The sequence below is a fragment of the Mercenaria mercenaria genome, chromosome 7 (genome assembly GCF_021730395.1).
Source record: "Mercenaria mercenaria strain notata chromosome 7, MADL_Memer_1, whole genome shotgun sequence".
NCBI lineage: Eukaryota > Metazoa > Mollusca > Bivalvia > Venerida > Veneridae > Mercenaria > Mercenaria mercenaria.
The window spans coordinates 51,661,635-51,678,583 of record NC_069367.1 but is presented as its reverse complement, the minus strand read 5'-3'; the positions used below and the strand labels follow the sequence as shown (position 1 = coordinate 51,678,583).

General features: G+C 35.2%; 1 long non-coding RNA gene across 3 annotated transcripts; it reads right to left on the bottom strand.

The window, feature by feature from the left end:
- Nucleotides 1-891: 891 nt before the first annotated feature.
- LOC123554168 (uncharacterized) lies at nucleotides 892-14,516 on the bottom strand. 3 transcript variants are annotated; one of them, XR_006686954.2, is made up of 6 exons: nucleotides 14,376-14,516; nucleotides 4,794-5,012; nucleotides 4,361-4,536; nucleotides 2,273-2,472; nucleotides 1,923-2,051; nucleotides 892-1,658 (listed from the first exon to the last, which is right to left on the bottom strand). It is a non-coding gene; the product is annotated as an uncharacterized LOC123554168 (long non-coding RNA). The 3 variants fall into 3 exon arrangements; XR_008371746.1 differs by lacking the exon at nucleotides 14,376-14,516 and adding an exon at nucleotides 9,479-9,795; XR_008371748.1 differs by lacking the exon at nucleotides 14,376-14,516 and adding an exon at nucleotides 9,479-9,795 and having other exon boundaries at nucleotides 4,419-4,536.
- Between the last annotated feature and the right edge of the window lie 2,433 nt (nucleotides 14,517-16,949).

The window sequence follows — 16,949 nt, the reverse complement described above, 5'->3', positions numbered from 1 at the left end:
TTGTGAGATACCTGCTTACATACAAGAACTTAACTAAATCTGGATGCAGACGCCAACACACTGCGAGTCCAATAGCTGTACATTTTCTTAGAATAGTCAAGCTAAAAAAAGTACTCTAATATTGAATAGACATCAAAATGATGTCACATGAAATCTCAAACTGTGATGTAAATTGAAAGTGATTGTGGGTGTTTGTTCATTTTCTGTTTCAATTCACTCAGTTTATTTACAGCAGTTTATTGGAGGAGATTAATTTATCTTCATCAGACACCTTACAAAAAAGATGTTCCACAGGCCTAGAAAGTGAAATATTTGAGGATTTTTTCTTTATTTATTCTGCTACTGGCAGGACTTTTTTGTTGCACATAATTCTCTTGGTAGAGTTTCAACAAATGTTTTAATTACTTTTATTTATAAGCATGGTTGCATTCCTGAAACAGCTTCTGTTCTGATATTGCTGCTGTCAGCAGTAAATATATACCCAGGACTCTAATTTAAATTTTTCAAGTCGCAAATTTGTGTCAGCACCATGGCACTGACAAACTTGGAAATCTAATGATTACTTCTATCATGCATATTACAGTGTAGACATAGCATTTGTCTACTTTGGTTCCAGAAAAGTAATTTAATAACAGTCTTTACTTAGACTGTCCGTGTATAATTCGAGCCTTGCATGACACATTATTTACTGTTAAACATACATGCCATATTTTCGAAGGTCAGTAAGGAAGATTTGCCTTAGCAGGGCTTTTTTTAAGGGAGATTTGGATGAAAATAAGGGAGACTTGAATTCGTTCATTTTTTACGTGCTAAATACCGGTAGCAGTTTTGAACTCATTCTTTTACCGAAATCATTAAGTTAAAACTAATTCTTCATAAAAATAGACATCATAAGATACAACAGAATTTATCTAGCGATGGACATTTTTGCTGATAAAATTAAAACGTCAATAAATATACTCTAGTACAATTCACAGTTCAGATTATTGAGATTACAGTCTCAGAGTTCTCAGAACATTTCTCTTCTTCCAGTCTTTAACATTGTAGGTTAATTACATGCACTTTTTACACTCTTTACCCTTACCCTGCTGAATTACTATAATGAACTTGTCCAACTTCCAATTTGGACAGTACCATTAACTGTTAAAAGGGGTGCTTGCCAAAAATATACTGACTGAATGGCGAACAGTGCAGATCATGATCAGACTGCATGGACATGCAGGCTGACCATGATCTGCACTGGTTGCAAAGGCAGAACCAATCATGTCCAGCATGGTAAGGGTGAATTAATTCTTTTGTTGGCCTGAAAGTGTGGCAGTCATTTATACTGTTTATTTTCACTGACATGTACAGAATCTAAGACTAGGTTTCCTCTCTGTGATATATCTGTAATTTTCTTAACATGCTGAAAAGTCTTTCAGTTGATGAATTTGAATTTGGTAAAGTCAGTGTCACAAGGTCCAAATCACTCAACAGTTTATATTGTGGGTTGCCATATGGAAGTTTTCTTTCTGCCATTTCAACCCAGAACACATCTTGTGTTTCTTCTCTGTTAAATGTTGGAAGGTCTCCGGTAGGCGTAAATAAGTACTCTTCGGATTCTTCTGTAAGTTTCTCTCTGTCAATCGCTGGCAGTACTCTCTCTGATAGACATACAACTGCAAAAAAAAAATCTCAATGAAATAAGACAGATTAGTCATTTATGATTGTTAATGACAAAAACATATTAATCATAGTTATGTAAAATCAACAGTACAGCTATGTTACTATCTTCACCGTCTTTCAAAATTAAAAATAAGAATAATCATCATTCTCTATGTTCTATATGACATTTTCAGCAATTAAAAATGTGAGCCATTTCATTTTATGTACATACAGTTTATACATTATTCTTAGTATTTGGAGAAAAAAAAAAGATCTACTTTGCTCTGCTGTTAAGTTGTCTGTGGAATCAGGTGAGAAAAAAACCAAGGGCCAACAGCGTTGGGTCATTTAGTGGGAACTTCTTCAACATCTTCTCAACAACAGACATGTAGAAATTTCTATTGTTACTGTAAAACAGACAAATGTAACATTATTATAGCAGCGGAATGCATCAAGGAAACTTGCAATTTATGGAGCAAAATTAAAATGACTCAATACTTACTATTTATGCAATTATAACTGACAGTGTGCACTTATTTTAAGTGACAATCAAGCCTCACAGTGTTTAAACATGTTGACATGATCAAGTTTATAAAATAATTGATATTTGTAATAAGTGAAGACTTACCTAAAGAACTCAGTGACTATCTGCTGATCAACTTCTTCACAATGGGTACGCAAGAACTTTCTAGTTTTCAAACCAATGGCAATTGTCTCGTCACTGCGTTAGTTGTCTGGATTATTGTAGTCTACCTTCTTAATGTCATTACTACCCATGATGACTTGCGTAGGTGTAAAATGGCCTCAGCGGACAGGGTACAGTCATGACTGTTTAAATAAAGTTATCATCATCATAATTCTTCTTCTTCTTATTATTATTATTAAGTACAACGCCACTGAATATATCACTGTAGTCAGAAATACTGTAAAATCATTCAATTTCTAGGGCATGAAATTTTGAGGTTTTGGTTAAAATGGCAATTTCGTGGTGATATGAATTCGTGGATTTTGACTTTTGAACATAAAATGAATTGGAGTTTTGTTTGTTCCTTGGGATTAAATTTCATAGATTGACTCAACCACGAAATCCGCAAAAATTAGTCCCCACTGAATATTAATGATTTCGCAGTAGGTGTTTAATGAAATTATTCAGTTTCAGTTTTTGTGTATGCACAAATTTTCCCATGAAGTGAAGCAGTTAGTCTGATCATCTCAACATGTAGGAGGCCAATCAGTGCACTGTCAGACTGAACAAGAGGACCATGATGGTCCTGAATCGCTCACCTCTTCCCATATGACCCAGTTTTGAGTATGACGTCATTTTTTCTATTATTTGACATAGAGACCTAGTTTTTGAGCTCATGTGACCCAGTTTTGAACTTGACCTAGATATTATCAAGATAAAAATTAGGACCAATTTTCATGAAGATCCATTGAAAAATATGGTCTCTAGAGAGGTCACAAGGTTTTTCTATTATATGACCTATTGACCTAGTTTTCGAAGGTACGTGACCCTGTTTTGAACTTTACCTAGATATCATCAAGGTGAATATTCTCACTAATTTTCATGAAGATCTCATGAAAAATATGGCCCCTAGAGAGGTTTTTTATTATTTAACCTACTGACCTAGTTTTTAAAGGCACTTGACCCAGTTTCAAACTTGACCTAGATATCATCAAGATGAACATTCAGACCAATTTTCATACAGATCCAATAAAAAATATGGTCTTTAGAGAGGTCACAAGGTTTTTCTATTATTTGACCTACTGACCTAGTTTTTGATGGCACATGACCCACTTACGAACTTGACCTAGATATCATCAAGATGAACATTCAGACCAACTTTGATATAGATCCCATGAAAAATATGGCCTCTAGAGAGGTCACAAGGTTTTCCTATTATTTGACCTACTGACCTAGTTTTTGACGGCACGTGACCCACTTTCGAACTTGACCTAGATATTATCAAGATGAACATTCAGACCAACTGTCATACAGATCCCATGAAAAATATGGCCTTAAGAGAGGTCACAAGGTTTTCTATTATTTGATATACTGACCTAGTTTTTAAAGGCACGTGACCCAGTTTCAAAATTGACCTAGATATCATCAAGATGAATGTTCTGACCAATTTTCATGAAGATCTTGTGAAATATATGGCCTCTAGAGAGGTCACAAGGTTTTTCTATTTTTAGACCTACTGACCTAGTTTTTGATGGCACGTGACCCAGTTTCAAACTTGACCTAGATATCATCAAGATGAACATTCTGACCAATTTTCATGAAGGTCTTATGAAATATATGGCCTCTAGTGAGATCACAAGGTTTTTCTATTTTTAGACCTACTGACCTAGTTTTTGATGGCATGTAACCCAGTTTCAAACTTGACCTAGATATCATCAAGATAAACATTCTGACCAGCTTTCATAAAGATCCCTTGAAAAATGTGACCTCTAGAGTGGTCACAAGCAAAAGTTTACGGACGCACGCACGGACGGACAGACGATGGACGACGGACACCGCGTGATCACAAAAGCTCACCTTGTCACTTTGTGACAGATGAGCTAAAAATACATTTCTGTTTAATGCAAAGCATGAAACTTAGCAAACTAATCAATAAAGAACAAAATGTAAGATTATCATAATTTGTAAGTCACTGCCATGTACTCAATAGTTAAATCTGTATTAACTTCAATACTTTAAGAAGTTCTTAACTGGTTATCATGGATACAGAAGTAACTGAAAGGTGGTGTTGAACTCATCTAACACTGACATGATGAACCCAAGAAACTGGTAGTGTAAAAAGATCTCTTCATCAGAAAGTCTGTTGGCACACCTCTTGGCTCGACCAGGGTTCTCTTGTATCTTCGTGCACGCTTCGTCTTTTCGCACTGAAAGTTGAAGGAAAACCTATGTGTGTCCTAATGTTAAAAACTAGTGTTTCAAATAACTTACCAGTATACAATCTGTGTCTTTACGGCTTCAAAATCAGTTAATACTGCTATTTAATATTATACTGATTCTCTACTGGTACATTCGGTACAAAATCTGTTTGCATAGAAACATGTCCTTTAACTGGTATGCAAAACAATCTTCTATAATCTTGATATCTTAAATGAAAAAGTCTTGCATTTTGTGTTTAACATACCTGTGATGGAAATGACAGAAGATGTCAACAAGGAAGTCTTCTGTTGGTAATGATGCTTGGATCCAAGCTTTAGCACACAAGTTAGCAAGGTGGCACATACAACTTAAGCTGACGATGTTGGCATTTTTTCTCAAACCCTGGACAGGACGCTGTAGTTCTTACCAATCATCACACTGGTGTTGTCACTTTCATACCAAACACAGTTAGATATCTCGTTCTCTGTTATAAAAGGAAAAGAAAACATGTGCTATTGTACAGCTTATAACGTTAAAGCTGTTAAATAAAAAGTCTTGAAACACTTGCTTTCATCTTGGAAAAACCAGTACTTTCATTTTACTGTAAATGTTAAAATACTTCAAAGAAATTAAATTAGATAGAGTTTAACTTTGATAAATAACAATTAAACACTGATTAAGTACAATCATAAAGAAAACCACTAATGCAAAGATGACATCTATTATTATTATACCAGATTTATATAGCACCCTTTTCATGATCAATTTCACGTTCAAAGGCGCTTTACATAGTTCAAATGCAGCCACACAGGGCGCATAATTCATCCTCTACTAGTACAGACACAGAGCGATCTGACCAGAGGGACAGAGTGAGACAAAGCCCCCACAGAGAGATCAAATATCAGATACAGGCTTGTCCGGCTAACTTAGCCTAGCTCGTTGCGAATAGACAGCCTGGTTCTTTAACGTGCCCAGTGTATAGCACTGATACACGCAAGGATTGCCTGGGTTCCTGACCATTACACCTCTAGTTGGGTGGGAAACACTGAAAAGCGTTTCTGAAAATTCCCGAGTAGCTGCCAGGAATCGAACCCCAGACCTCAGGATTGGAAGGCCAGTGTGCAAACCACTGAGCTATCCGCCCACTCTAAAGTTCTCTTTAGTTCCCATGTTACAAATTGGCAGATCAAGAAATTAGGTCTGAATGCATTTTACATCTCTGTCGAAGACCCTAACCAGTAAGGCCATTGCTTTCTCGCCACCTTGATTGTTACTTTCATCCATCATTACAGTGAATTTTTGAGATCTGAACATTTCCATCACTTGACTATCAAAGTTAGGCCCTAAGACCTAGTTTACAATATTAAATGTTTCTGTTCTTTTGCATGCAAATTTCTGAGCAAGTTTTGAATCAAAATTCAATGATTTCACAAGATTGGGAAAGAAGTTGGCTACTTGAAAGGGTAGTTTATGTTCAGCCACAAAATCTGAAAACAACAGTTCAGCTTTACTCTCATCATCGGTTTCCTGTTTCATGAACAAGAGGGCCATGAAGGCCCTGTATCGCTCACCTGACCTATTGACCTAAAGATCATCAAGATTAACATTCTGACCAAGTTTCATTAAGATATGGTCATAAATGTTGTCTCTAAAGTGTTAACTAGCTTTTCCTCTGATTTGACCTGGCGACCTAGTTTTTGACCCAACATGACCCAGATTCGAACTTGACCTAAAGATAATCGAGATTAACATTGAAGACTGACTAAGTTTCATGAAGATAAAGTTATAAATGTGGCCTCTAAAGTGTAAACAAGCTTTTCCTTTGATTTGACCTAATAACCTAGTTTTTGACCTAATTATACACACATGTTTTACATGGATATCTTTGTATCTCCTAGACTGAGGTCCCCAGGTCCCCAGATCTTCAATTTTGGCTGAACATGAGTGAACTTTATATTTCATTTTATTTTTAGTAACAGTTTTCGTGTTTCTGTATTTTAGGTCCCCAGGTCCCTATCAAAGTAAAATGTTCCTGTCTGTTTTTTAGCTGCACCACACACCACTCTCAGGTATTTGTATTCAATAGTATGATCCCCAGTAGTTCAGAAGTACTGATACTTTGACATTAGGACTTGTTTTTGTTATTATTTTAATGTGTTATGCAATGCAAGAATATATATATATATATATATAATCATGTACTTGAATTACTGCAACATTTACTACAAAGATTATTGTAAGAAAAAATAGTTACATGAGCAAGATCAAAATATATATCAACAAAAATATCAATATAATGACAAGTTAAATCATAATATATGTGAAGTAATCTGCATGTATGTCAAAATGTACTTAACCTAGACTCATAAGACAGAGGATTGTTTTACAACCTATGAAGTTTTGCATCAGTTGTTCTCTTTGGGATTTTACTCAGCTAGGCAAGAGTTTTGGTCCTTCACTAAATGAAAGAACATGAAGTTTTAAGTTTGTGTTGCAAATATCTTAAAAATATTAAATCTTGAGTCAGTGACAGGGTTGGGGGGCACCTGTGTCACAAATCTAGTTTAACATAAAACTGGATAAAGATCAATTAAGTAACTTGAAAGTCAGTTTCTTGTCTTATACTTCATGAGTCATAAAACATTATTTTACTAAAAACATATAACATGCTGCAGGTAATAAAACAAAACTAGGACTCATTGTCTCGGAAATATCAGGATTTCCCATGTTTATGGATATAAATTTCCATTCCTTTGTTTAAGTACATTACTGTAAGAAAATAGCGCTATAGAGAAAATCATTTGTTTGATTTTGCATTTATTTTGATTTGTTGAATATGATGTGCAAGATAAAAAAAATCTGTCTTTGGTTTTAGATGTAAATGAAAATATCAGGCTGTTAGTATAGTATTGTTACCACCTAAATAGTTGCCCCTTAAGCAGTATGTTGCCATCTGCATGCACAACCTGTGAAAGAAGCTTATAATTATGATGTAACCATAATTTCACTGAGATCTTTTATACTATTCATCCATATTTTTGCTGTGATGTTTATATTTCTATTCTATAGAACCATAATTATGCTTTTGATTTGAAAAGCAAGAAATTACATTATGAATTTAAGTTTGTAGAAGTGTTTGTATAAAATTAACTTTTGTCAAACTCTGTTTCTGAAATTTACAGACATTGGAAATGCTTTTTCTGAATAATGTTTGATTTTGTTTAAATTGTGTTACACAAAAACGTTTCAGCATTTTTTAAAGTCTCTTTTATTTTTGCAGTGTATTGTGTTAGGAGATTATGCATTTTCTTAATTTGCACTAATCAAGACATAATTGGTCCATTGCAGTGATTTGAAAATCGTAAATGGGGTAAAGTTATTACGTCTTACCACTATAACTTTAAAGAATTATTTTGGGAGTTATGGCCCCTGAAATAGTCAGAAATACACATTTTCTTGTAATGACGTTCCTAGCGGAGAAAGTGTTTGATGTAAATTCATGAATCATTGCATGAGTCTTTATTATGATGTGACCTTGCACACTTGGCATTCCTGAGATTTTAGCGCTAATTACAGCTCAGCTTGAAAAAGCCAAAATAGTGGATTTTTTAATCCTCCGCCACTAGTGGTGGGGGGTTATAGGAATGGTCTTCGTCTGTTCATCCTTCAGTCCTTCCACCTGTCTGTCCATAACATTTCGTGACACAACTGCATCTTCTAAACCCCTTGAAGGATTTTCATGAAACTTTGGTCGAATGATCGCCTAATCAAGACGATTTGCAGAACTCATGAGTCAGTCATGTCAGCTCAAGGTCAAGGTCACAACTCAAGGTCAAAGGTTTGAGCCTTCCATTTTGTGTCTGCTCTGTATCTCCTAAACACCTTGAAGAATAGTCATGAATCTTGGGTCAAATGATTATACCTCGTCAAGACGATGGGCAGAACTTATGAGTCAGCCATGTTGGGTCAAGGTCACAATTCTAGGTCAAAGGTTTGAGACTTCAGTTTTGTGTCCGCTCTATATCTCCTAATCCCATTGAAGGATAATCATGAAACTTGGGTCAAATGATCACCTCATCAAGATGATGTGCAAAACTTATGAGTCAGCCATGTCGGCTCAAGGTCAAGGTTACAACTCTGGGTCAAATGTTTTAGCCTTCCATTTTGTTTCAGCTCTGTATCTCCTAAACCCCTTGAAGGATTTTCATGAAACTTGGGTCAAATAATCACCTCATCAAGACGATATGCAGAACTTTTGAGTCAGCCATGTTGGCTCAAGGTCAAGGTCACAACTCAAGTCAAAGCTTTGAGCCTTCCATTTTATTTTGCTCTGTATCTCCTAAACAAAGGATTTTAATATGACTTGTCTGTAATATTTCCCTTATCAAGACAATGTGCAGATTTCAAAATTCACCCCTGCCAGCTTGAGGTCAAGGTCACAACTTGATCAATAGTTCCACCCATTACCATATTAAACCCTTTCACTATCCATAACAATGGCGGGGGATATAGCTGTCTTTCAGACTGCCTTGTTTTATACCGTTATATTTTTTTCCACACTTGAAATATACAAACAAGCTTTCTAGCCTTTTATGAACGGGACAAGTCCCTTTTTTAAAATTAATTACTACCGGTAAATGTACTTTTTTACAGAGCTCCAGATAAGCTTTTGGTGCAATTGGGTCTTTACCCATCACTTTTTGTCTGAATTGGGTATTGGAAATTTGAATTGGGTAAAAATAATATCATTACCCAGCCTTTTCAGAAGTAATTGGGTATTTGCTAAAACCAATTGGGTATTTTACCAGTCTCGCACTAACAATTGAGTATTTTTTTGCTTACAGTATACATGGTATATATATCATTAAACAGGACTGACTAAGTATTTTAATGGCGCCCTTCAATGTTTAATACAAAAATGTATTTAAAATTGTAATGAATGTTTCATACTGTTGTTTTCTTTTTCACTTTTAATGCAGTCTGAGATCAGTTCATCCACAATATCCCGAACGATGTGGTCACCGCAATATGCATTCTCCCAAAAGATGTCATCCAGTATTGGTGACACTAAATCGTCACAAACAGATAACTGTCATTGTTGAACAGCAAAATATCCCACTAATTTGTTTGTTTGTGCTGCAACAATGTTTTTTCCTGCAACCTCTTTACATTTTATCGGCGTAAAATTGTTTACAAAGCGTCCAAATAACACCGATCAGCCGACTGAATGGTCCTGTTATTTTTCCGATAAATTGCAACCTGTTCTGCAGTAAGGGCATGACTAGATACCGGAAAGGGCCCTTTCCGTGGTATTTGATCGGAAAGGGCCTAACATGATCGGAAAGGGCCTGTCATATGTTTATTATTGGAATATATTTAATTATTTCTTCATATTTCATTATGATATAATAAAAGAAAATAAATTATGAAAAAAAATTATCAATTTGTTATTTTTAGTTGAATTATAGACAAAATACGAGTCATGGCATAAACCGCGCTGATCGGAAAGGGCTTAACATGATCGGAAAGGGCCTGCTATATGTTTATTATTGGAAATTATTTTATTGTTTCTTCACATTTCATTTAACAAATAAAAAATAAAATAATTGAAGATAAAAAAATATCAATATTCGATTTTTAAATGAATTATGGACAAAACACGGGTCATGACATAAACTGCGCTGATCGAAAAGGGTTTAACATGATCGGAAAGGGTCTGCTATATGTTTATTATTGGAAATTGTTTTGTTTTTTTTATTTCTTCATATTTCAGTTATCAAATCAAAAAGAAAAGAACATACAAAAAAATATACCAATTTTCGATTTTTAAATGAATTATAGGCAAAATACGCACCAGTACATAAAGCGCGCTGATCGGAAAGGGCTTAACATTATCAGAAAGGACCTTCTATATGTTTATTATTGGAAATTATTTATTTATTTCCTCATAGTTCATTTATCAAATCAAAAAGAAAAGAACTTACGAAAAATAAAAAGATATAACAATTTTTATTTTTAAATGAATTATTGACAATATATGCGTTAGTACATAAACCGCGCTGATCGGAAAGGGCTTAACATGATCGGAAAGGGCCTGCTATATGTTTATTATTGGAAATTATTTATTTGTTTCTTCATATTTCATTTATCAAATCATAAAGAAAAGAACATACGAAAAAAATCATCTTTTTTATTCTTAAATGAATTATTGACAATATACGCGTCAGTACATAAACCGCACTGATCGGAAAGGGCTTAACGTGATCGGAAAGGGCATGTCACATGTTTATTATTAGAAATTATAGAATTATTTCTTCATATTTCATTTTGGCATAAAGAAAATTGATTAAGAAGTGTATATTATAGATTTTGAATAAATTATAGACAAAAAACATATTAGTGCATAAAAGCGCTGATCGGAAATGTCCTTAATTGATCGGAAAGGACATGTCTCGTGTTTCCTATGATAAACAACAGATAAAAAGATTTAAATTTTATTATATAAATATTTCTTAATAAATAGGCAATGTAACACAAGTGAAGTATAATATAAATTATCACATAATCAAACAAAGCAGAGAATATGACGAATTCATTAAACTTTTCCAAATCAAATACATTAATGTGTTGCTATTTTCTGTTTTATTATAACTTTTCAATACAATACATTTAATGTGTTGCTAATTTGCTTTAAGAAAGATGTTCATGAAGATAGGTGATTTATTAACCAAAACATTTAGCGGCATTGTTGAAGAAAGCAATTAAGTCAGTAAGGTCGATTATCTGTTCAAGTGTATAAAAAATGTTTTTGGGAATGATTTGTCACATGTCACTTGTGTGTGTTACAAAAATCTGATTAATTGAGATATATTGGGTGTGTTATATCATCACTCTATCATGAATAATCAGAGCACTGTGTTATGTTACGCGCATATATTCAAGAGCGGGTCCTTTCGATCAGCGCGGTTATGCACTGACAGATGGTTTTGTGTGTAATTATTTAACATCGATATTGTTTTATGTCTTAATTCTATTCCCTTATTTGTTAATCGAACTATGAGAACAATTAAATAATTTCAAAATATAACATGTACCGCCCTTTCCGATATGTAGGCCTTTCGCTCACGGCTTATGTCATACCAGTAGTTATGCTTATTCATTTTAAATCTGTAAATAAGCTATCATAATTTCTAATTTATTTCTTTTTTTTATTAAATTTAATATGAGTAAAAAATAATTAAGTTCCAGTAAATAACTAGTTCAGCCCTTTCCGATCAGTTAAGCCCTTTCCGAATCATGGCGCGGGTTTATGTCTTGACAGTATTTTGTCTATACTTAAATTTTTTTAAAATGTAAATTGTTATGATTTTATGAAGAAAGTAATAATAATTCCAAAATAAACACATAGACTGCTTTTCCGATCATCTTAAGCCTTTTCGTATCCAGCGCGTTTTATGCTGACCCGTTTTTGTATAAATTCATTTAAAATTGATATTGATGATTTCTTTATTTGAAATCATTTATTTTTCATAGTTAAATGAAATGTGAAGTATATTAATAATTTCCAATAATTAAACATGTAACAGGACCTTTCGATCATGTTTAAGCCCTTTCCGATCAGCGGTTTATATGTCATTACTCGTATTTTTCTATAATTCATTAGAATAAAAAATGATAACTTTTCCGCAATTATTTCTTTAAATGTCTCATAATGAAATATGAAAAAATAATTAAAAAATTCCAGTAATTAATTTGGCGGCCTTTCCGAATCTTTTTTTAGTCCTTTTTGCGGAAAGGGCCCTGTTCCTGATTCTAGTCATGACGCTGCTAGAGTAACGTATAACCAGTCAGTCAAATCTAGCGTTAAAGTCTCGTACCCGTTCTAGTTATAAGGAAAATGCGATACGCAAGCTATTTTTTACGAATTGGGTATTAGGAATTTTAATTGCGTTTCAGTACGCACACTGTATGAATTAAATTGGGTTTTCTGCAATTTTAATTGCGTAAATACGCAAATACGCAGCTTATCTGGAGCTCTGTTTTTTATATAAAAGAAAAAACATCTACATCAGTGACATCTACATAATACTTCCAACAATCATTAAGGTTTCGATGGAGGCCTTGAGAAACAAAAATCAAACAACACCAAATCATAGAAAGAAAGAGTTGTTTGACATGAAAATTGAACAGCATGTAAAACATGTATATTACTTTACGAAACAAGTGTCAGTATACTGATATAAACATTGAATTCCGGAAAAGGGCTGCCTAAAGGGGTTCCACTTCCGGACAGTTAAACGCCTTTAAAAACTCATCATTTTCAAAGAACTTTTACACATGTTTGTTTTGATGCATTTGCAATAGCGTGCGAGTGGTGAAATTTCACGTGACAAGGTGGAACATAGTTTTCAGCAATTGTTTATCTTTTTTTCTTTACAAATAGCATTCATTTTCAAAGGGAGACAACTTTTTCTCAAAGATTACTTAAAATAATCGGAAAAGTTGTTTCCCTTTGAAAATGAATGCCATTTGTACTTAAAATAATCGGGAACAGTTGTCTCCCTTTGAAAATGAATGCCATTTGTAAAGAAATAAAGATAAACAATTGCTGAAAACTGTGTTCCAACTTGTTATGCGAAATTTCACCACGACGCTATTGATGTAACGAAATTGTATAGGGATTTTAATTGCGTTTCAACGGGACACTGTATGGAATCAATTGGGTTTTCGCAATTAATTGCGTAAATCCAGAATACGACACTTATTCGTAAGATCTGTTTATTTATAAAAGTCAAAAACTCTACATACTTTCTATTGAATTTTCCCAACAATCATTAACGATTATGACTGGAAGGCGCTTGTCTGGGCAGTGTTAAAAATGAGAAAACTCATTAGGTGCAAAGAATAAAAATTACTACAGGTGCTAAGTTAAAAACATAGTGAAGGAAGTTACTGCAGATGTACAGTGGCCAGCCGCTCAGCAAATATGTTGAGGCTGGGGCTGGACTGTACATATTGGGGAAGGCCATTCCATAGTCTGATTGTACGGGGGAAGAAGGAATTCATGTGGTATTGAGTACGGGACTGTGGAATTAGGTAGTTAAGGTTTCTGGTCGGAGTTAGATGGTTATGGTCGACGCATACATGATTTGTTCGGATTTTGTAAAAATAGATGAGAGAAGATTGTATGCGCCGTTGTTCTAAGGTTTGCCAGTTTAGGGTGTTAATCATCTGGGTTACACTGCTTGTATAGTTATAGTCGTTAAAGATAAACCGTGCAGCTGATCTTTGCACTTTTTCGACTTTGTATGAGAGGGACTTTTGCCAGGGGTGCCAGATGGATGAGCAATACTCGAGTTGTGGACGGACATAGGTGTTATAGGCTTTCTCTTTGACCTTTTTGTTTGTTGTCTGAACATTTCTTTTGATGAATTTAAGAGAGTTGTTTGCTTTAGAGGAAATAGTATTAATATGTTCAGACCAGTTTAAGTCTTTAGTTAGTGTAACACCTAAGTATTTAGCTGTATCGGTAGATTTCAGTTCCTTGTCATGCAGGGTGTAAGGAAACATGACAGGGTTTCGTTTGCGAGTAATTCTCAGCACCTCACACTTGTCTGGATTGAATTCCATTGACCAGTCCCGTTCCCACTTTTCAAGGGCATACAAATCTTTTTGTAGTGTTTGGGCATCAGATGAGGACTAAAATGATATAGTACTGCATATAATTGAGGGCAAGAGATTTCTATTGTTTTATTCAATATCAAAAATCTTAAAAGCCAAACTTTTTGTGTCATTTACAAACGGTAAATAAATGAAAGAGCTGAGTATAATTACTGTACAAGAGTACCTGGCATACATATCCATTTTACAAATCCATTTGCATACACCTAGCTGTTATTTTAATGAATATAAATATCAAATAGTCTTTGGAATTTTGTAATCTTATTTTCAAAATAGTTAAATTATTGTGTGCCTTGCTCGAAATTCGAAACGGCATTGGAGAAAAATGATTTTACCAGACAAACAAGGGAATTAACCCACTGGTATTTTCCATAATGTGTTTGAAAGAATTCTCTCCCTTGCACTAATGCTCTTAAAATATGACTATAACTTATGTCATGAAAATAAAATATGATGAGTAAATAATATATCTTGCTGATCATTGCCTTCCATTTTTTGAAGCAAATTGTATTTTTTTTTCCAGCAAATAAAGTAATAAGTCACTATTATCTAAAATGTATGTTTAAAGTATAAAAGGTAGTGTTTGAACAATTACAAAGGAGGAAATGGTGTATGATAATAGGACAAAGTTTTTTCAACAATGTTATTAAGCTTTTTGTGTCAGTTGTTATCTCCAAGTAATACTGCATGGCAGTCCCATATTTTATAATAGTGGATTTTTGTGCCCTGCCCCCCTTCTCCCCCCATGAGTGGTGGGGGCATATAGATTTGCTCTTATCCGTCCGTCCTTTCGAGAATGTTGTGTTGCGCCCAGCTGCAAAAGTGTTTGACGTCGAGTCACAAAACTTTACAGGAATGTTGGTCAGCATGTGTAGTTGTGCACCTGAGGTTTTGCATCCGGATTCATTGAGTCGTGTAGGAGTTATGGCCCCTGACTTTATAAAAATTGGTCATTTTAGTGTTGTGTTGTGCCTAGCTCCAGAAGTATTTGATGTAGAGTGAGAAAACTTTACAGGAATGTTGGTCAGCATGTGTAATTGTGCACCTGGGGTTTCGCATCCGGATTCATTCAGTATTGTAGGAGTTACGACCCCTGACTTAGTAAACAAGAGCTGTCTCCATAGGATGACACATGCCCCCGATGGCACTTTAAATGAATAGTTATGGCCGATGTTCGAGTTTAGGACCTTTGACCTACAGAGCTGGGTCTTGCGCGTGACACGTCGTCTTACTGTGTCACACATTTATGCGTAGTTATTTTAAAATGCATGCATGAATGACAAAGATATGGACCGGACACGCCCATCAATGCACTATCATGAAAAAAGACCTTTAACATCTAAGTGTGACCTTGACCTTTGAGCTACGGATCTGGGTCTTGCGCATGACACGTCGTCTTACTGTGGTACACATTCATGCCAAGTTATTTGAAAATCCATCCATCGATGACAAAGATATGGACCGGACACGCCCATCAATGCACTATCCCTTAATGTCTAAGTGTGACCTTGACCTTTGAGATACGGACCTGGGTCTTGCGCACGACACGTCATCTTACTGTGGTACACATTCACGCCAAGTTATTAGAAAATCCATCCATCGATGACAAAGATATGGACCGGACACGCCCATCAATGCACTATCCCTTAATGTCTAAGTGTGACCTTGACCTTTGAGGTACGGACCTGGGTCTTGCGCGCGACACATTGTCTTACTGTGGTTCACATTCATGCCAAGTTATTTGAAAATCCATCCATCGATGACAAAGATATGGACCGGACACGCCCATCAATGCAATAACCTTTAATGTCTAAGTGTGACCTTGACCTTTGAGCTACGGACCTGGGTCTTGCGCGCAACACGTCGTCTTACTGTGGTACACATTCATGCCAAGTTATTTGAAAATCCATCCATCGATGACAAAGATATGGACCGGACACGCCCATCAATGCACTATCCTTTAATGTCTAAGTGTGACCTTGACCTTTGAGCTACGGACCTGGGTCTTGCGCGCGACACATCGTCTTACTGTGGTACACATTCATGCCAAGTTATTTGAAAATCCATCCATCGATGACAAAGATATGGACCGGACACGAAAAATGCGGACAGACTGACAGACTGACAGACCGACAGACTGACAGACCGACAGACAGACAGACGGTTCAAAAACTATATGCCTCCCTTTGGGGGCATAAAAATTGGTCATTTTAATGTTGTGTCATGCGTATATAGCTCCAAAAGTATTTGACCTAGAGCCACCAAAGTTTACAGGAATGTTGGTCAGCATGTGCTGTTGTGCACCTTGGGTTTCGCGTCCGGATTCATTCAATATTGTATGAGTTATGGCCCTGGACCTAGGAAAAAATTGTCATTTTAATGTTCTGTCGCAAGTAGCTCCGAAAATATTTTACCTACAATTATTATTTCACTACACAAGACCAGACCTCTTGTCCAGACTTACTCAAAAAAAAAAGTTTGTGAAACATGTATGTTAAAATGTATTTGACCTACTATCATAAAACATTTAATTTAGAGGATTGTTTTATAGCCTATTAAGTGTTCTCTCTAGGATTTCACTCAGCTAGGCCAGAGTTACGTCCAACTAAGTGAAAAATACACATTTTGATTTTGATGGTCAGAGGTCTTTTTTGATGCTTTTTGAGTATTCTTAATGAGACATTTACACTTTCCAATCAGTTTCAATGGCTCCTAGAGGGAAAGGTGTTAAAGAGGGCGA